At 33.4% G+C, this 21,737-nt stretch overlaps 1 protein-coding gene across 2 annotated transcripts in view; it reads left to right on the forward strand.

Annotated features, from left to right (window-relative positions):
- Nucleotides 1-797: 797 nt before the first annotated feature.
- The window catches only part of LOC110370977 (very long chain fatty acid elongase 4), a 41,887-nt gene continuing 20,947 nt past the window's right edge, over nucleotides 798-21,737 (forward strand). The window contains exon 1 of one of the 2 annotated variants that reach the window (XM_064036587.1): nucleotides 798-957. The gene's annotated coding sequence lies outside the window, so the exon portion shown is untranslated. The remainder of the gene's footprint in view (nucleotides 958-21,737) is intronic. The other variant, XM_064036588.1, reaches the window with a different exon arrangement.

Raw genomic sequence — 21,737 nt, forward strand, 5'->3', positions numbered from 1 at the left:
ATACCTCTAGATTACGATAGCCAGTCTAGAAATAATCTTTTTCTTATCTCAATAGAAGCTTACAACCAAATTCTTCAAAGTCAAATCTTAAAACAAAACAACTTATAAGGCATATTACACACGACGTCATCACGAAACGTAGCCACGTGCACCCTTTAATGTGTGCTTACGTTCATTTTACAACTCGTTAGTCTCAACAGTGCCATAAAATGCGACGAAGCGCGACGTTAACGCGAGTGTGTAATCCGCCTAACAGCTAATGCAAGTCGAAATTACATAAAGCTTTAGAATCAGCTTTCGAGTTGTGATAAAACTGAAAACCAGTTCTAGATTCAGAAATACCTGTTTTGGTTTCCTTTTTTTCTTTAAATGCATAAGTGAGATATGATTGATAATGCAATTTCTTTTTTTGGTTATGTATAAATTTTTTGGCTTCGTTTGATAAAAAATCGATATGAACTAGGACTAGAATTTATTCTTTGAATCTTTTTTTTATTGTTAATTTTCTTGGATGGATGACAATAAGTACACAATATCAGTTACTCTAAAGACGAGATAAAAGAATTTCATGTAGTCATTTTTATAACGATATTTAAGAAAACACACATTATGCATTTACCGAGTTTTGTAAAGATTTTCCATCTAAGAACGTCCTAAAAAATACCTCTTCACAACCACGGTATTTACCAAAGAAAAGACGGCATCGGACCATTCATTTAACAGTCTTACGTAAGAATAATCGGCGTGAAAATGGTACATAACACATAGACCCACCCTTGCTAACGTGAACGTGAGTTGTCGTAAAGTTTCCGCGACCGTCGTACGCGCAGTCGGGTTTGGCAAGCGCGGCGCATTGGCTGCGCGGGAGACGCGAGTGATAGTGTTGCGAAACTACTTTCGTGAAGTTCTTTTTTTTGTCGGAGTTCGATTTTTTTTCTGTTGATAGGATTTTTTTAGGTGAGTTCGTATTTTTTTTTAGTATTTTTTACAATTTTTATTTATAGTATTATAATTTAGAATTGCGGAAATATTTTATAAATTTAACAAATTATTACTAACGATAAAAATACGTTGTTACAAAAGTTGCGCGATAAATTGTAAAGCTCGCATAATTTTATGCAAAAATTATGCACAATCAACAAATTGGAATCAATGAACGTGAAATAAATATTATTCATTTCCTGGAGACATTTTTACTTTTTAGAAAATTGATTTCTTTGTTCAAACTGCAAATCAAAATACCTAATTCATCAGGAGTAATTATAATTTTGGCAAATTGCCTGAATGATTGGTGTTTAATATTTATGTAAAACGCATTTCTAATAGGTAACTTCTGTGGTTAAGAAAGCATTTACCAAAATGGTTCTATTTAGGAATTCAACTTACAAACGATTTATTGCTTTCAGACTAAATTGTGAGGAACATTTTAAGTAATTTAATTTTAGGCTTGGTAGTACAAATAAATAGGACCCTACACTAAATTATGTCATTTATTGAAAGGGTATATACTAAGGGTTTAATTAAAACCTCAGTGGTATAGTCCCGGTACTATAAAGGGTACGATTACTGATTACTCAATACCACATAATGGATCAATTAACGCAGAATTAATTGACGGATTTCCTAATAACTCAGCTTTTCTATTATTTTTACAGATATTCAACTGTTTTATAAATTCCATTTCCATTCGCGTTAAGTAATCGCGAATACTACTTACAAAAAGAAAACTATTTTCAGTCGTTCCTATTATGTTTTAAAGTTTTATTTATTTTATTCTAATTCATTGGCCGTAAAATACTGAAGCATTTCTATAACGCTTTGAAAAAAATACACGTGAACCAATTTTGATAACATTCACTATTTCATCCGAGTTTTCCGGATGTTTGAAAAAGTTCTATCAAAAATACACTAAAAGCCAGTCTATAAGGGTCATAAACAAAACAGGCAAAAAAAATGTGCGTTTGATAAAAAATGGTTAAAACATACTTTGTACATTAATATTTTTATTTAATAAATTAACGATTTCAATGTTGTACCAATGTACGTTAAAATATTTTAATTTTATTTGATATTTTTTATAACATTAAAAAAAAAGTTACGCTTATGTACCCTTCCGTGGACCGTGTAAACCTAGGTTTGAAAGTTTGCTTAAAGAAAAAAAATACTTCAAATTAAAAGTTTCAATGTTTTTTTCTTTTTATTAGTTACTAACATCTTATAGTTGACATTTTACATTATTATGAAAAATCAGCACGCAATATAAATAAATTATTACACATAAACATGATGTTACCAATTTTGCAACCCCTTCCGTGGTCAACCTAAATTTTATATTCAATATTTGCTACGTGGAACGCGGCACTAGTTTATTTATTTTGGTTGGCAACATTGTCGACCTGTCAGTTGAGTAAAGCTATTTGGTAGAACACACTTGCGCTCCGTTAAAAAATTGTTGAAATATTCTTAAATAAGTGTTTGTTTTACTTTTGTGTTAAAGATCGTTGCAACTTTTCAGTTCCATCTATATTTTGGTAAGTACAGGCGTAAAAAATACATGTTTTGATTATCTTGGTGCAATATGAGGCCATTGGCAAAACCAGATGCGCCATATTGTAACCTCAAAATTTCATGTTTTGAATGGCTATTTTAGTTTTTTTATCCCTTCCGTGGACAAACTTCTCGGTGGACACAATGTCCACGGAATAGATCAGGTCCACGGAAGTGATCTTTTTTCTAACCTATATTTTTTATGACACAATTAACATTAGAAAGCATGTATTTCTAGGTTTGTTTTGGCACTTGGCATCGCCCGCACTCCTGACATAACGCCTAATAGTACCTCCAATTAGTTTGACAATTTTTTTTTTGGCATTTTGGTTTCTAAATGTAATATGTAGTTAATGCTCGTTTTTGCTTGAAGTGGTGTGTACATGTGGGTTATGGTTTCTATTTCAGCTAATAATGCCAAGAGCCAGTAATCTTAAGCATCTCACTGATGAAGAAAAGAAGATTCGACGTCGTGAACAAAAAATAAGCATGCGGCGAGCACGTACAAAACTGAACGATGCTGCTATTGAAGAGATACGCAAGAAAGACAGAGAGGTATCATAAGAAGAAAGAGACAGGTAAAATCAAGACTATTGAACAATATACTCCTAGACAACAGCGTCAAATTAGGAAAATGTGGAGAGAAAAATAAAAAAAACGACGTGAATTAATAAAAATGCGGAAAGCCACCGCTGTTTTATTAGAAGAAAATACTCCGCCATCAAGTCCTTCTTCGTCACATTCGCGCGCTGAAGTTGGAAGGGCAGTAGCTGCTCGTAATAAAAGAAAATTAAAATTAGAAAATGAGGCTTTACATTTAAGGGTCTTAGCAATGGGCAAACAAATAAAAAAATATAAGATGCGTATAAAAAGACTAAAAGAAAAGAAACAAAGCAATGGGAGCATGGTAGGTTCTAAAAAAAAAGTATTAAGGAAGGATATGAGACAAATTGTGCATGATTTTTTATTACAAGATGAGTGCAGTAGATTAACTGCTGGTAAAAATGAGACCATCACTCGAAATAAGATCAAACGTCAAATTCGTTTACTAAATGACACTCTTTTAAATTTACATGTATCTTTTCAAAACAAAACAGGAATTAAAATTTCTTATCAGACCTTTAGAAGATACCGTCCATTTTGGGTGTTGTTTCCGAAAGCTTCTGCAAGAGATACATGTTTGTGTTCGTTACACGAAAACAGTGATCATATAGTCCGATCACTTCATAAGGCAAAAATTATATCGTATGGATCTGCATCACATGTGGCTAAAGTACTTTGCTGTAATGACACACTTAATCCGAAATGCCTAGAGCGAACGTGTGAGGGATGCCATAATAAAAAACTCACCTTTCATGAATATGATCACAACGATCATATAACTTACGAGAGATGGACTGTTAAAAATGTTGAAGTAGTTATTAAGGGTAAGCCAAAATATGTAAAAATGTGTAAAAGAAACAGTGAAAACTACAAAGGGTGTCTCGTAAAATTATTAAATACTAACCTACCAATATACATGCAGCACATTAGCAATATGATTCATCAAATAAGGTCAATACAAACCATTAAGCAACAGCTATCTTCTTCTCAAGGTTTGTTACATATCGATTTTTCTGAGAACTACAACTGTAAATATAGTTCTGAAGTCCAGTCTGCCCATTTTGGTGGTTCCAAGCCACAGTTGTCACTTCACACATGTGTTTACTACAGCAGTGGACCAGCAACTCAAGACAAGACTTTTTTATCAACATCGATGTGCTCTATATCGGAAAACTTACGACATGACCCTGTGATGATATGTGCTCATCTTAGACCTGTCTTACAAAGAATCAACGAAATTAGTCCAAACTTATCAGATTTACACATATTAAGCGACGGACCGACAACACAGTACCGCAATAAATTAATGTTTTATTTTATTTCGAATTTCATAGCCAGAGAATTAAATAACGTTGATAATATTACTTGGCACTACAGCGAAAAAGGTCATGGAAAAGGAGCTCCTGATGGAGTAGGTGGATGTGTAAAAAGACTATGTGATAATTCGGTTGCAATGGGCAAAGACGTATCGGATTATGATTCTCTTATGTCTTGTTTAAAAGAAACCTGCAAAGGAATAGAGATTTATGGAATTGGTGACCCGTATATTCAGGACATTCAAAGCATTGCTGATAAGAGTAGAACGAAAGCTTTTAAGGGTACTTTAAAGATTCACCAACTTACTTGGAGTCGAAGTACACCAAATATTTTACATGCAAGAAGACTAAGTTGTCTGTCTTGCGCAGCTACGACAATATGTCCACATTTCGAAATCGGACAAATAAATGTTCAACCTGGAAGTACAAGGTCAAGCACTCCCAATAGTTTCGTCTCTGATGCCTTAAACTTATCTCCGAGAAATGTAGCCACACCTGATGCTTCTACAGTGTCATATAGGTCAATTCAAGTCACACCAGAAGAAGAAGTACTTCAAAGTGTCCCTACTCGTCCTAAGAAACGACTGAGGCTGGTTTCAGATTCCAATGATTCAAATGATTCAGATGATACTCGTATATTTCACTCGCGATTTGTAAGACAGCCATTTATTAATAACATAACAGACACGGAAGACGAAGAAGATTTGATTCTCCTTCCGCAACAAACTAAAAAACCATTCATTAATCCTTACACAGACAGTGAAGATGATGAATCTATATTTTAAATTGGTACATGAGCACCACCGTTTATTTTTCTAACTTTATTTAAATATCATAAACATCAGTGCAGGGCTTTGTAAAAGCAGAAACGCTTTCTTTTTGCAAAATATACTAATAATAATATATAAGTATATAATTTAAGTTATAAAATTTAAATTATTAAATCTTTAGACTCAAAAATATGTTGACGTTTTCTGTGAAAAAACGTTTTTGCATTTTTACAATATCCTGCAGTGACGACGACGTAATTCTGTCAACAGAAAATATGTCATTTCTGTGGACATAAAGTTTTTATTTTTTTTTGTTTAACAGTGTTGAATGATTCATTGTATTGTTAATATGAAGATGTAAAGTGCAGCATGATTGTTATTTTTCTTATGTTTTCGAAGTTTTGGAATTACTTTTTTTTTATTAAAAGCTCTATTTTATACTTTTCTGTGGATTATCTGGTATTTTCGGTGGACACATAAAAATAAAAATGTCACATATTTTCATGAAAATAAGGTTTTGATCTCTGATTGTGTGGACAGTATAATTATTTTACTATTTGGCATAATACACACTGATTTTTTATAATAAAGAACACTTTTTTATTTTTTTATTTTTTTTATTCCTGTTTTGTTTATGACCCATAAATAAGTTCTCAAATCACTGAAAAAGCTCGATTTCCAAATATAACTTGCAATCTTCCAAAGACAAACTTTACTTAGAAATAAGGTTTTCTCTGAAGAAAATCGGGATTATTTCACAAAAGTTCTAAGTAGGTTATAAGATTTCATTGGTAGGCTCCATTGAACAGATATTGAGTTTGCATAAATTTCGCTGATTTTCGTGGTTTGAATGAACTACGTTTCATATTGAGAAAGGATAAGAATTTTGATTGATGAATGCTGCTATAATGTTGTATAAAGACAATAATTGGGAAGGTTTTTTGAATTATATGAATATTAATGACGTCTTTCATTTGAAACTTAAAGTACAATTCAGTAAAATCTACCTAAGATTTCCTAGCTTATCTTGTAAAAAGTAATACAGTTTCTTCTTGACATGCAAGCTTTTTTTAATAAGTTTTTTCACTATTCAAGATTCAGCAGTAGATGAAACCTGCTGGTTTATCTTTCACATGCAAAGTAAGCGTTTTATCTAAGCTTTTCGGAAACAAGAACGCCTAAAGCTGTAATACATACCCTAGGTATGGAATGTCTTTGCCTTTTTTTATCGAACAAATATTACCTGTGCAAAATATGATGTCAAACATGAATGATAGTAGAAGACAGAATAAAATTTTTATCAATTAGATTCCAGAGCTTTGTTAACTTTTGCACCTTAGTAAAATAACTGCGTCTTTTGAGAGCTTTTATAGCTATTGATAGACTTTTCATCTATAACTTACCATTTATCTAAAAACAAATAAGATTCTCAAAAGCTTAATCAAAATCGTTGACCCTATCACTAACCGAGTTATCAATTGATTTAACCCTTACTTTCAAAGCCGAAACTGATATAAAATCTTTTAAATACATTAATTCAAATAAACTTTAGTTATAAAAGCCTTAATATCAAGATCGTTGCAAACAAAGATTAATCAATTTTGCGTTTTATTTATATGGATATTCAACGTCAATTAATGTAATATTAAACTGTAAATTAGTATATTTTACAGACCTTATTTCAGAATACAATAGTAGAAAGAAATAAAAAGCCTATTCTTGTACCTCACAAAAAACCTCGTAATTTAATTTGGTGAACATCACTGGCTGTACGGTAGAGATTTTTGAAAGTTAAGCCTACAGAAAATTAACATAATGAACAGAAGATTTTTTAAGTATCAATACTCTTATACACTTACAACTTTTTATATGTACAACTTTCACTTAATTGAGTGTGTACGTTGTTACGTTATAGGTACGTTGAGAGATTACACTAGCTTTTTGTTCTGGTTTCGCCTATCTGATATAAGCCATAGATTATGGACACGCAATTTTCATATTCAAAAAGGTACACTTTATATAGTTTAGTTTATTACTACTTACTTTTTTCTGGAAAAAAAGTATTATTATTTCTTCTCATTCTCGTTCATCAATTTACTTTTGACCCACGTGTAGGTACTGCTATTGTTGAATGACTTTATTGAAAATATAGTCGGGGTTACTAGGTTTTCATCCTGAACACTCGTGCGTATCAAACATGACAATGAATCATTTTTTTGCAAGATAACCGTACATGAGACGTGTGCTATTTTTATCCGAATATACCAAATACTAGCGGTTTTCTCGCGTTTTGCACCCGCGTCCCGTAGGAACTTCTCCATAAACCCGGATAAAAAGAAGTTAAGAGCCTACCTCGATAAATCTAATCGATTCTATCGATGTATATTGTTGTATATTGTAGTTCCTGAGATTATCGTGTTCAAGCAATGAAACTAGCAAACTCTTCACCTTTGTAATATTAAGTATAAATAAAAAAATACTCCAAAACCGTCTTGAAAAGAAATGTACAAAGCCAAAATGTATTTATTTCTCTAAATATTGACGATTCATGACCAGGAAAACTTGGTAACCAAACGAAAATGAGCACGTAAATTCTGAGAGCACGTACGTGCATTGTTATTGAGTAAGATTTCCGCAAAAGAAAGTGATATAAACTCGAGCACCCAGTTTTGTGCAGTTCTTGTAAAAAACACTGCATCCGACATTGATTGCACTGCACTTATTTCGGCATATAAAAAAGAGAAAGTTTTGGTATTAAAATACGTTGAGTCAGACCTTTAAGTGTATCAAATCACTGACATCATTTTCTGTGTAGGCATAATTTTGTGAATTTTTCGGTTCAAATTACTATGGACTTCATATGTTTTTGTCTCATAAAATAAATATAGTACAAGTAAAAAAAAACTGACTACAATTAATTAAAATGTACGTTCCTAAACAAAATATCCTTAATCAAAACTACATATATACGTCATAACTGAAATATGATAAGAAATACAAGTACGTTTACTAAATAGCTTTTCACAAGCTTAAGTGTATGTAGGTAAAAAGGTGAGATTCCACCAAAATTATTCGTACACATTTTCTTCGCTATCCATGTATCCGCGCAACTTTAGAGAAATTTAAGAAATCGTCGTCAAAGCTTGAAAACGTCAACTGCTGGATAAAAGCCTCCCAAAATTTGGGAGATTTTCCCATGTCCGCCTCGCTGAACATTGAACTAGAAATGTTCACACAATGTCACTGTTTCCTAGACTTGTATAAACATTTGGGTTTATGCACAGTCCAACTCACCGGTAGAATCCCACCTTAAGCTTCATTCTGTCTGTCTTCGTGAGGTTTTAAGCTTCCCTTCCCCACATGTCAAAATGTAGGCCACCTTTCATTCCGTGAATTGTAACTGAAAATACGATGATATTCGTTGAAATTTTCATACTGAAATCGCTGTGTTCGTATCTTTGAAAGCAAAACTTGGTAAGGATGATAAAATATTATTAATTTCAAAATGGATGTTCGAGATTTCGTAAAATTTTATGAATTGTATATTGTAAAAGTTTCTTATGGTTTGATTGCCTATTTTTGTTACTTAGAGCATGAAAATAAGTTTGTCATTTTCTTCTCAAATTGTCAGGAAATTAAAACTTTAAATTCAATTTCAGTACATAATATATTATGAGCCTAAAATCGGTCGTTATATAGTACAATTTATTCATATTTATAAACAAAATAACTTTGAAATAGTACATACAATAACCTAATACAATATGACGGTGGAAAATTGCTTTTAAACTTCACAGGAAGACAGGAAGTCATAATAGTCTGTTATCTAACTTTGTAAACTTTCGATTGGTCGGATATAGCGATAGTACTTCAAAATACTTATCTTAAGTAACTTTGTCTCTTGGGTGGTTACACTCTTAATGGACTGTGAATAAGTTAGTTAAAGGAGTTGAAAAATATTTTTTGTTGCAAATAAAAGTTGCAATATTTTTTCTAGAGTCAAGTTTAATTTGTTGTATTTCTGATTAACTATCGAAATAAAATGGTTCAATACGATACTGATTCCAGCTACTTGGTGGAGTTGGTGAGCTTGTGGTGTTATTTAAATTGCATCAAACACTAGCCTAAGCCCGTAGCCGTAGTTTTGCAGGCGTTTCGTGATATCTTTGTGATAAATATCCAGATAAAAAGTAGCATAAAAATTTCCCCAGAATATGAGTAAATAGTGAAATTTTTCAAATTGAAGAAGAAATTTCTCAGATAAGCACGTTGTGCTAACCAACTAAACAAAGTTTTCAGGTTTTTAATATGTTATAAGTAGGTATGGATAAGGTCTGTCTGATGTTAGAAACTGAGTAAAAGTCATAGCTTATTTTAACTGGATTGGCAACTAGACATTTTACAAAGCTCTGTAGATAAGTAAGTACATAGTTACGGCAGTCACAGCTGTATCTAGAAACAAATATACAAAGTATCGAGGAAATCCTTTGTGTTAGAAACTTGCAGTTCACGGACGTTGTCATGTCATGGGAACTTTAACAACTGCTTTGTTCAGATTCTGTTGATTCATCTTTCAATGTTTATACTTTCTGTATTTCATTCTTCTAACCTACATACAGGGGAGTTTGTTGCGCCACTTCTTCCCAGCAAAAATACATAGATACCTAAACGATTTTGAGTTTGATTTTATAACAGAAGTTTTAGGCTACGGATTTCATTTGTTTTTTTTTTATCAATACAGTCTTATGTATCTATGCACTTATGTGTCTTATGCATGTACTTGAGCAAGATTAGTTGGATGCTAGTTTTCATATAAGTTGGTTAAATTGTACTTCAGTGGAAGCGCAAAAAGTAACTTTAGTGAGTAACTATAAACCTAACGAAAAATATATATATTTCCGTACCATAAAACATATTGCCTATATATAGTGACAACGATCCCACGAACAAGTATTGTTCATACGGTTTTTAAACCTTAGTTATTAATATTTATAACACGTAATTTAAAATCTTATTATAAACTATACAACACTTTAAATCAGAATGAAAGTTCAATTTCTTTTTAAAATAACCGAGATAATTAACAAAGAATCAGCGATGTTTATTAGTTAGAAACAAATAAAATTGCTCATTTATTTTATTTCGCTTTCATTTTACAATTAATTTGAAAGGCCATAACTTTGTTTTATATGTTTTAGGTTTATCGTTATAAAATGAAAGGTAATTGTGTTTTAGATATTATATGGTCTTTTATGTATGACTCGGGGAGTCAGAAATATCGATAAACAATAGGTATTTCCAACTTGTAGTCTTTAAATCCATCGAACATACTATGTATGGAGTGTCTGTGTAATGATGTCAAATGTTCACATCTACAGAAACTTACTTTTCATGATGTAAGCGTAGGTGACTGGCAAAGAATGACATATACATTAACACGTGATTCCACTCATCTCATCTCAATTTCTCTTTCATCATCATCTACCTAGCTTTTTCCCTTTATTGGGTTGTTAAAGGGCTCCCCAATACCCCTAGATATGACTGGTCGTCAGACTTTCTGACTACCCGTAACGACGCGTATTTACAGAGTGTACATAGCCAAAACGCATCCATAGGAAACTGCTCGCTGATACTTTGTAATGCTGTTTTTTAATTTGTGATTTCAAAGTATACACGAATTTTGCGTACTGCTCGCGTATAATTCGTAGCTTAGACGTGCACATGCATCATTCCAATTTATACACGGTCAAACTATACAAAATTTATATTAGGTAAAGCATTAAATAAAAATGGCTTTGAATCTGAGTTTGTTTAAAAATGCTAATTAAACAGGCTTCTTTTTAATATCATTATTCGCCCCCAAAAATGTATGTTGCCTTCTAAATTATTAAGTCAAATTATTAAGTGCGCTGTTGTGTCAGTGTGCAGGGCGAGGACTCGGAGTTCTTTAAAGTGAGCTGCGGTGTGAAACAGGGCTGCGTGCTCGCTCCAACTCTCTTTGCCCTGTACTTTGCAGTTGTCGTTCGGGAAGCCTTGCAGACTCTGTCCGAAGGTATCCGTATTTGTTTTCGTACCGATGGCGGTGGTGTCTTCAACCTAAATAGACTCAAGGCTCGCACAAGAGTGTCTCACGCGACTATCACTGAGATGATGTATGCAGATGACTTATGTTTTGTGGCGGAATCCCCAGATGGGCTGCAGAGGCTTATGTCGAGACTACTGCAGGCATGCAGCAGATTTGGCCTGAAGATAAATGTCAAGAAAACCGAAGTCATGGCACTTGATACTGTGAACAGTGCCCCAGTTGACATTAGACTCGGAGATGTCTCGCTTAAGCAAGTAAACCAATTCAAATATCTTGGCAGCACCATAACATCCAGGTGTCTCCTTGATAACGAAGTCAACAGCCGAATAGGAGCAGCTGCTGCAGCTTTTGGTAGACTTCGTACCAAGGTGTTCCGCTCACATGACATAAAGCTCTCTACAAAAGTTGCTGTGTACATGGCAATAGTTCTGCCAAATCTCCTATATGCCTCTGAGACTTGGTGTCTATACCGCGAGCATATTCGGACATTAGATAGATTCCATCTAAAATGCCTACGTGACATTATGTGCATCCAGTGGTCGGACCGTGTTCGTAACACGGAAGTATTTAGACGCGCTAATGTCAGCGGTATTGAGGCCTATCTAATGCGTCGACAGCTGCGCTGGGCTGGTCATGTCTCCCGGATGTCAGATGCCCGAGTAGCAAAGCGCGTCTTCTACTCAGAACTGGAGACTGGCAAGCGTAAGCAGGGTGGTCAACGTCTGCGGTACAAAGATGTGCTGAAACGCCACATGAAGAGATGTGACTTAGATCCGTCACACTGGGAGGCTATGGCGGCAGATAGGACCAAATGGAGGCGGACTATTAAGGACAAGGTGTGCGAGTTTGAGAGCCGGCGGAGAGAACAGCTCGACGCTAGGCGAGATGAGCTGAAGGCCCGACCACCCGCGGCCATACAATACACCTATATCGGAGGAGTGCTGACTTGCAGTGAATGTGGACGGACATTCACTGCAAAAATTGGCTTTGTCAGTCACTGGAGAGCACACCAGCGAAGCTCTCAAAATTAAGCGCAGGATCAATATATATATATATATATATTAAGTCAGCCACAATTAACGAGCATCTAAATAATACTATCTTAGCCACTAGTTATCTTCTAAGTAAACCACTCTAAATACAACTCAGCATGATGGTTATTTTTTAGCATCTTTTGTAGCAGGCATTCTAACAGTAAACTTCTAAAATACTATTAAATGACATCATAAAATATATTTTATTAGCTTCTAATTTTTTAACTCAGTACGTTTAAAATGTAAGCAAGCAACATGCAGCAAGCATAGCTTCTGTCACGGCTCCGGTGCTTCGGGGGTTCGGCGGTCCCATGCGAGCTTATCGTCGCAGATGGTTTTCACGCTCACCACTCCGCGCCTACGCGGTTTTGAATTGCACTCTAGGGGTAGGGCAGACAAGACTACGTGGAGTCGGTTTTGCAGCGATTCGTTTTCGTCACTAACTTCAATTTTTAATACAATGTTTTTTAATTGAACGAGCATTATTAATATTTAAATTAACATTAAATGCTAGGTCGTGTTTTAATCAAAATGGCGAGCATGCAACTGCTCGCGAATAGATTGGAATCGTAAAGTTTTTTGCGCCTATTCCAATGTATACACGATTAGTTTGCATGCGGACTAGCACTGTATATTATGGAACAAAGCAAGATACTTTGGCCACTACAAAATATATGCGACTATTTGCGTACTACTGCTGTATACATCGGGAGACTTAGTATAAAAAGTGAATTCCAATCTATTCGCGACTAGTTTCACACGCTTGCGTACTAGCCATGTATATACTGTAAATACGCCGTAACGACCGCTAAAGATGTTCATTATTGTTTGACAGCCGGACCTAGATTTTATCGAGTCATCCAAAACACAACAATAGAATTAAATTATTATAATTACTATGGGGTGTGACAACAAATAAAATGTAATGGAGATTTTATGCAGTTGATAAAACACGTTTATGGCGTCCAATAAAACTGACCACTAATATGATAGTTCATTAGTGCACACAACAATATAGTCTATTGATAGCCTGCCTCCATTTGTGTATACCACACACCATTGAAGATTACAATAATATATAAAAACGTAATCAACTAAAGTAGGCTGAAAATAAGCACCTTTTGAAGGTAAATTTGACAAAAGACAGCCTCAAAATGCCCTCCAATACTTCCTATTTGGAAGAAGAAATGGTAGAAAAAAGACGCCAGCAATTACATTGACTCTATACCATGGAGGAAGGAAAGATGAGCGGAGATGCCATAAGGCAGATAGCTCCTTCTTGTAGGTTAGATAACTTACGGTAGCTACTAGAACTAACGAGGCGTTCGGATCTTGTCAAATCAAAACAAATCTGTCAATGATTGGTCGTTGGTATTTCGTTTTGAAAAAAAATATGGGTTCTAATGAGGTGCGTTTGAGGGCAGAACTAGTAAAGATCCTCGTCTTCCGTAACACCCGCATTTCGGCGCGCTACTTTCTTAGGAGATTTTGGGTTATGACACCTCCACAAGTAATTTTGTTCTCCGTGCTAAGTTGTCGTGTGTGTTCCGCGTTATAGGTTAAGGGTCCATTTAAACGCTCTGCTCTCAGCATAATCATCAATCTTAATACCCCATGCACATCATTAGTTTATTCATGACAGTTTATGTCTGTCACTTTAATTAAAAGCATTGTAGAAACATGAAGTGTGCGGTACAGTCAACGTAAGTTTCTAGTGTCTGATAACAATTTAATTTTCAACGTGAAAAATAATGGTGTCAAAATCGAATCACTCATCTCATGAACTTACCGATGGCATGACTCTGATTTGGTAAATTCTTTCAGTGATATATGGCCCATTAATGGTAGAAGGTGAAAGGCATTTTTCTATATACTTAGCTCCACTTAATAGTTTAAATGGGAAGCGGGTGAAACCGTAGGAGGAAGCTAGATAATATGTACAAACCACCCACTATAATTATTCTTATACTTATCTGAAACATAGTCTGAGAAGTATAACATTATTCGATTCATTTATTTTCCTTACTTATACCATTACGAGATCCTTTGAGAAAATTCACGGAAAATTCCGTCGGCTTGGGAAAATAGTCGAATAGGCTAGTTTCCTAAAAAATAATAATTAGTCCGTCTTGTAGATTGTCCAAAATTAAGCGATACGTATTTTTTCTTTTTTAAATTGGATCAGAACTTGTTAAGATATAGCGTGTTAAAGTTGTGTGTGACGTCACAAGTTGCTACAATTTTCAGGACACTGTGACGTAAAAGGCCCCCACTCCTAATTTTTGAAGCGTATTATCTTTGTCATTTTATGTTTAATTAAAAAAAGAAAAAATACGTATCCAATATTTTTTGATTATCTAAAAAGCGGACTAAATATTATTTCATTATTTCGACCCTGGACACTACCCTATTCTGACAAGGGTCAAGAATATTGCCTATAACAAGACGAAAATTCTTGATATTTTGCCCTGTTACCGAGATTTCCCTTTATTTAGTGGGTCTTTAGGAAATACACTCTTTTGCAAAAAAAACGGGCACCTATGCGAAATCTTATTTTTAAGGACTTTACGTGTATTTCAAAGGGTTTTAATGATTGTAGTATGTTTCTAGCATCAATAAAGTTAGCCGAGCATGCGTGAGAGTGTATTCTAAATTTGAATTTTGTACAATTGCTAAGAAATTGGTTAAACCTTGTTTTGGACTAATTGCTGGCAGAAAGTTCGTCGGTGTTTTGAAAAGTTTTTGAAGTGATTTTCAGGAAAATGATGATGCAGTTTTAATTAATGATTAATGTACTTTTTTGTTAGATCAAAACATTTTTGAAAAACTATGCGTATTTGATAAAATTTTCACCTGTTCTAAATGGGCTATACTGATGATTGATGGCAATGTTAAGAGTTTCGGTATTTTAGTGTAAAGCGTTTCTATTGTTTAGATATTTTTCCCACGTGTTCTAAAATATCGTTTTTTCATAAATACACACTATTTAGAAGAGTATCAGTACCTATGGCTGCGATAAAACAAATTTAAAGTAAGCAGTGCCCATCACAACTCGTCTCCTATAGGACTTTGACATTTTTAAAAGTCTTGAAATTCTACAAAATACAGAAAATAGCGCATAGACTGTGAGCACGAGGTCTTAAGGTCTCGTAATTACTGATTTTTAAACAACCTCGTCTCTTGGGAAACTCCGTAGACCTCTGAACATCTATGAGTCTGAGCGTTCAAAAAGCGTGTTTCCATCCCACGGATATTTTATTAAATAAACTTGCCTCCACCGAGATTTTCTGGCATCTTCAGCACTTTCCTGCTTAAATCATAACAATAATTGGCTAGCTGCTCATTTCTTAAGAAACATACGTTTGGCCAATAATTTTGAATTCTTGACTCCCTTTCAGCTAAATCATCGTTTAGTAACCCGATACCTATGGAGTTATCGAGAGCTTCAACGAGGCAATAATTTGACTTTTTAGATAGCTTTAACCCTCTTCATCATTTTTCATGTGGTTAATTTTAACAATTATCACAAAATTTGGTATTTTTTAAATGTCAAAGTCCGATAGGAGGCGGCTTGTGATGGGCACTGCTTACTTCAAATTTGTTTTGTCGCAGCCCAAGGCACTGATACTCTTCTAAATAGTGTTTATTTATGAAAAAGCGATATTTTAAAACACGTGGGTACAATATCTAAACAATAGAACGCTTTACACTAAAATACCGAAACTCTTAACATTGCCATCAATCATCAGTGTAGCCCATTTAGAGCAGGTGAAAATTTTATCAAATACGCATAGTTTTTCAAAAATGTTTTGATCCAACAAAAAAGTACATTAATCATTAATTAAAACTGCATTATCATTTTTCTGAAAATCACTTCAAAAACTTTTCAAAACACCGACGAACTTTCTGCCAGCAATTAGTCCAAAACAAGGTTTAATAAATTTCTTAGCAATTGTCTAAAATTCAAATTTAGAATACACTCTCACGCATGCTCGGCTAACTCTTTTGATGCTAGAAATATAATACAATCATTAAAACCCTTTGAAATACACGTAAAGTCCTTAAAACTAAGATTTCGCATAGGTGCCCGTTTTTTTTGCAAAAGAGTTTATGTATGCAAGCGCGGTCGTATTGTGAATATTTTATTTTAATATTTTTTTATGATGTTATTATGAGAAATAAATGCAATAAATGCTAAGGAGAAAGTCGGTTATTAAGTTAACAATTATTACTAAACACTAGTAATAAAACTAAAAGTCCGAATGTCTTTCAAAATCGGTATAATTCTAGGAACAAAATAATAAACTTAATTACTTTATCTGGAAATTGTCATAGCAGTTATGTTTTACATTTTTACAGTATGTCTAAACGGGAGGTTTCTTTTTTATTGAAATAATTTGCTCTTAATGAAAGCAAAACTTTACTGTATTATCTTTACAGGCATAAAAATAAAATACATGTAATCTATGAAACAAACTAAGTAAGGAGCATTTATCTCAGATTATTCATCGTTTACAAAACAGTGGGTAGACCTAATATTATCTTCAGCCTGGATATAAAACAGCTTAATAAAAATCATTTTCCGACCTCATACGGGTTATTTTTAAATAGGGTTGATAGAATTTTTACTTCGCTATTTTTTTTTATCAAGTTATCTGCAGAGTTTTTCCAAATCTGAATGACGCTTTTTTCCGAGTTGTTTTATTTTATTTAGACTCTATTGTGTGTGACAAGAAATTGCATCCGATGCTCCCGTGACCACGGTCGGATTACTTATAAACATATGTACAAATCATAAAAGTTTGAAAACCTTTAAAAAAATATTTCGTCCACTTTAACATTCTTTTTCATGTTGAAGAGTTTGCGGTGGGCCCGATTATCTCATTACCATTATTTTTGTTTGACTTGTAAATGTTATGCTGTCATGTACAGAAATATTCTCTTGAATTATTTTAAACATGACTTTTTATTATTATGTCTCTCCAAAATTGGAATTGTACTCTTTGTATAGCTGTATTGTATACCCGTGACATTATATGGCCAAAATAAATTAGGAATAAATTATAGATTTTTGATATATCTACTTATGTATTTATTTTAAATTTGTTATTAACGCCTAATTTAATTTCACTTATAACTACATATTTCTTAATTCTTTCAAACGAATGATATTCATATTCTTACAAATTAAATTATTCACTACCTTTACAAATACAAACTTCCATACATCATCCGATTGAGTTCGTAACACGGAACAACTACATACATCTCAAAACGGCACGTGATTCACTACAGCTATCTCCCTCACTTCCATACAGATGTATCTGCTATCCCGCTCTAAGATTTCACTTTCTCTTGACCAGTAACATAGGAAGTGACAATGAGTGACCGACAGTTGCTAGTAAAGACTTTTTGTACTAATATAATAATAGGCTTTGAGAAATGTAATAAAAATAGAAAAAAAAAATAGTAAAGGAAATTTAAATAAAACTACTTTTACGGATTTTATCGCGGTTATATTATATTATTTAATCCCGACGTTAAATAATATAATATAACCGCGATAAAATCCGTAAAAGTAGTTTTATTTAAATGTCTAATATTCGCGTAAGTGTCAGAAATCAATATAGTAAAGGAAAGTTGGTCATTTGAATAAAAGTTACCGAAAAACTTTATTGAGTGTTATCCAATATTGTAGATGTAAAGGTAAATCTGTCTCGTTGAAAAGCAAACTAATCGACTGATTTTGAATTCGGCACTTACATGGAAACCCAAAAAAAGTCAGAAAAGTAAGTGGGGATCATTCGATAAGATTATATTAACCATTCAGGACTTGGTTAAAAACATTATGTAATACCTAGATTTATTTTAAGACCTAAATCTATTCATCCATTAGTACCAAAATAACTACTATAAAAAATAAACAGCAGTTTTTTTTTGGTACAAGAACTAAATTGGGTAAATAAAGCTTATACCGTTTACGAGAAAATAGCCCACGTAATCGCCCACTGGGACATATAAAGTCAAAACTTTATATATTTCTTCATACATTCTAGAAAAATCCACTAACAAATTGGGCTTGTAAGAAACCAATTGACGGCCTGTTAGGCCTACTAACACACTGCAGACTTTTAGTCGGCCGATAGTTTGCTTGAGCTCCATGAAGAAAAATGGTAGTACGCATATTACAAAGATCGGGCATGTAGCTGGTATCAGACCTACTGAAAATTGGAATCAAGATTTTCTTAATTTTTTTATAATCATCGGGTCAACTGTCGGCCGACTGTTTAGTCTACTGTTTACGGTTAGCCTACACGTTGGTGTTTATTTATTACAATCCTCTTCTAAAGCTAAATACTTCCCACATCCAGTTACAAGATAGCCTAACCTTTCTATGGCTTTTTATTATTTTTTATTAAAATCGGATCAGTGTGAGATCCCGACAGACAGGCTGAGTTACTTTCGTATGTACAGTAGTAGTAGATAGGTATATAAAAATATTTATAGGGAATAATAAGCTTTCAACCTTGAATTATAACGGAATAATAACTTGCCTAATTCTTAGAAGAACACAGAAACACACACAAATACAATACAATAATACAATAGAATTATTATACGCCAATATTATATCAACATGGATATCTTATATTATATTCTATGGATTGATCAAAGGATCTAAGGATTAGCTGTCAATATATTCGTCCATATTTGTCGAACGATATTAGTTAGTGTGGCCACAATCACCTTTAATCCTTTCTAATACTATTACAAAAGAGAAAATAACTGCCAAAACTACGGAATCGATAAAAAGTGTACACAGATAATATAATTATGTAGGTAGAACCTGAGAAAATACATATTTTTGAAATGAATAATACTGCGGGAAACAGCCAGTACCTAAGTATTATAAAATGGAAATTGATTATGCATTTGCACCAATTTAGATAGTTTTCATTGGAAAAAGTTGCTTAGAAACAGTGAAGTAGATACTGACATCATATTACACATCTTGAAATTATAACACAATATTATCGTTGCGGAATATCAACGAACGTATAAAAACTATGAAATATATTTGAATAATACTACAGGCTTTCCAGGATTTTATTAAAGCTTCTAGAAAAAAATATATTGGCAATTGTTTATGTTAGCGAAACTTTTCACAATAACCTTCAGCGAAAATTTCAGGAAAAATAATCTATTATTCTAGAAAATATTACGACTAACCTGTAGGATTTTCGTACAAAAAATCACGTCAAAAGCTATTCTAATTTCATCCTTATAGGCAACAGGTGCACTCACCTTTACGCAATATTGGACGACATTTAATATTACAAGGTTCTATTCCCAATTTCTTCATATATGTCAATTCGTCATTTAGAACATCCGACAATAGGACGTTGTCAAATTAGTCTTTCTCTCTATACGGAGTCAATACGTGACTTACTAGATACATTTTCGTGAGATGTCAAAAAGACTGTTTGAAAATAGGACATTCTTTGTGTTTTGTGAAACATGTAGTCTTTTGTCTCGGAGACAAATATGTAGGTTTGAATTTGGAAAAGTCACGAACTTCATTGAGTAGGTAGTACATAACTAATTGTAGGTCGATATTTGCCTACGCCTTTTAAGTAGGTATAGTGGTACATTTACTTTTTTTTTAAAGTGCTTAAACTCCCGTATCGACCAAATATAGAAGTAAATGCTTTAGATTTAGTTGTTCCTCAGCACTTACAATGTATGTTTCATTTAGTCTGGATAAATCAGCTTCTGTATTTATGTACCTACTTGCGGTTCTCCGTAAAAACCCGCTTTTCTCCTAAGTTCTTTGTAAAGCTATTGACTTTCTGCGTACTAAACATTTAAATAGGTTCAGTAGTTTTGGCGTGAGATCCAGACTGACAGACTGAGACATGATATTATACCTATGTAAAGTTACAAGCGCAATATGCAATTTATATACGTTCGGAGCCGCGACCGATCGCTACTTATTTTCTTGTCGATATGAGATGAAAATAAAAATATACCAAACAAAAGCCTGATTATAACATCTACTAATTAGAACGTGAGTAGGTGTTTTCTTATTTATGTAACGAATGCATTTCCGCACTAACAAATAAAGAAATACGAGCAATATTTCATTGTTGAATAAATATCAGACATTTTATTGACACGGATAAACAGGAGTATAATAGTAGTATAATAATAACAACAGAAAACATAAATAAAATATAACAAAAGACCGATCTTGTTACGATAATTGGCTGTCTTATTTTCTCTTGTAAGAACACTATTTATTTATTCAAACATGCTTTCATGGATACATCTTTTGCATATGTATTTGTAAAAGATTATTATTGTCTCTCACAAAGCATTCGTTGATGAGCCGATCAATCGTAAAAAATACTTTCTAAGAGTCACCTGACAAAACACAGTATATTATTTTATTGAAATTATTATAATCTTACATCTTACCAGTTTGTGAAAGCGGAAAAAAACAAAAGACATACGACGTTCCATCAATAGAATGTCTCAACTTGATCTCATCCACGGAGGAAGGAAATATAGTGGAGTTGCCAAAAGGAAGGTAGAATTAACGTTCGGGGTACTTGTCAATTCAGAACCAATCAGTCAAAGATTGATCTTCATTGATTTTATTTTGAAAATAATGTGCAGGTACAAAAAGGTAAAAAAAGCGTACAAGGGGTGGAGCTAGTAATGTTCCCCTCCCCCGAACGGCCTCATTTTGGCGCGCTATTTTCTTAGGAGATTTTCGTTATGACATCTTCGCTAATAATTTCGTTCTCTTTGGTCTCAACTTTTACGTAGGTACGGAAAAGAAAAATATTTTCATATCGTATTCCGATGTTTTTACTGCGAAGTGGAGAAAAATGCTGAAGTATTTTCTCGCCCGTCGTGTATAAGCTTCGGGAACTTTGTAAGCGCAAATGTTGTCATAAAATTGGTTTCATTTGCATTTACTTTTCCTGTTATTACAGAATTAAAGTTTAATTCTTATGTCAGGAACATATGTTATAGGTAAATGGTTTTTGCGGTTGTTATATTCTTGCTCTATTATCATTAGGTTAAATCTATAAATTGTTAGATCCCTAGTTAAAGCATAAGTATTTTTTTACTTAAAATCAGTATCTTTGACCTGTTACATACCTAAGCATAACTAAAAAAACGTGATACGCCCGTTCAATTGAACAAAAAAAAATAAAAACAGTAAAATAATATTAGGTACAGAAAATAATTCTGTTTTCAAAAATCTCAGAAATTGGGGTTTTCCTGGAATCCGTCTCGTTTCTGTAATGAAATTGAAAATGTTTCAAATAAAATCAGTTTTTCCTATCATTGTTACATGAAATGTAATGTT

This window comes from Helicoverpa armigera, chromosome 10 (assembly GCF_030705265.1).
Source record: "Helicoverpa armigera isolate CAAS_96S chromosome 10, ASM3070526v1, whole genome shotgun sequence".
Lineage (NCBI taxonomy): Eukaryota > Metazoa > Arthropoda > Insecta > Lepidoptera > Noctuidae > Helicoverpa > Helicoverpa armigera.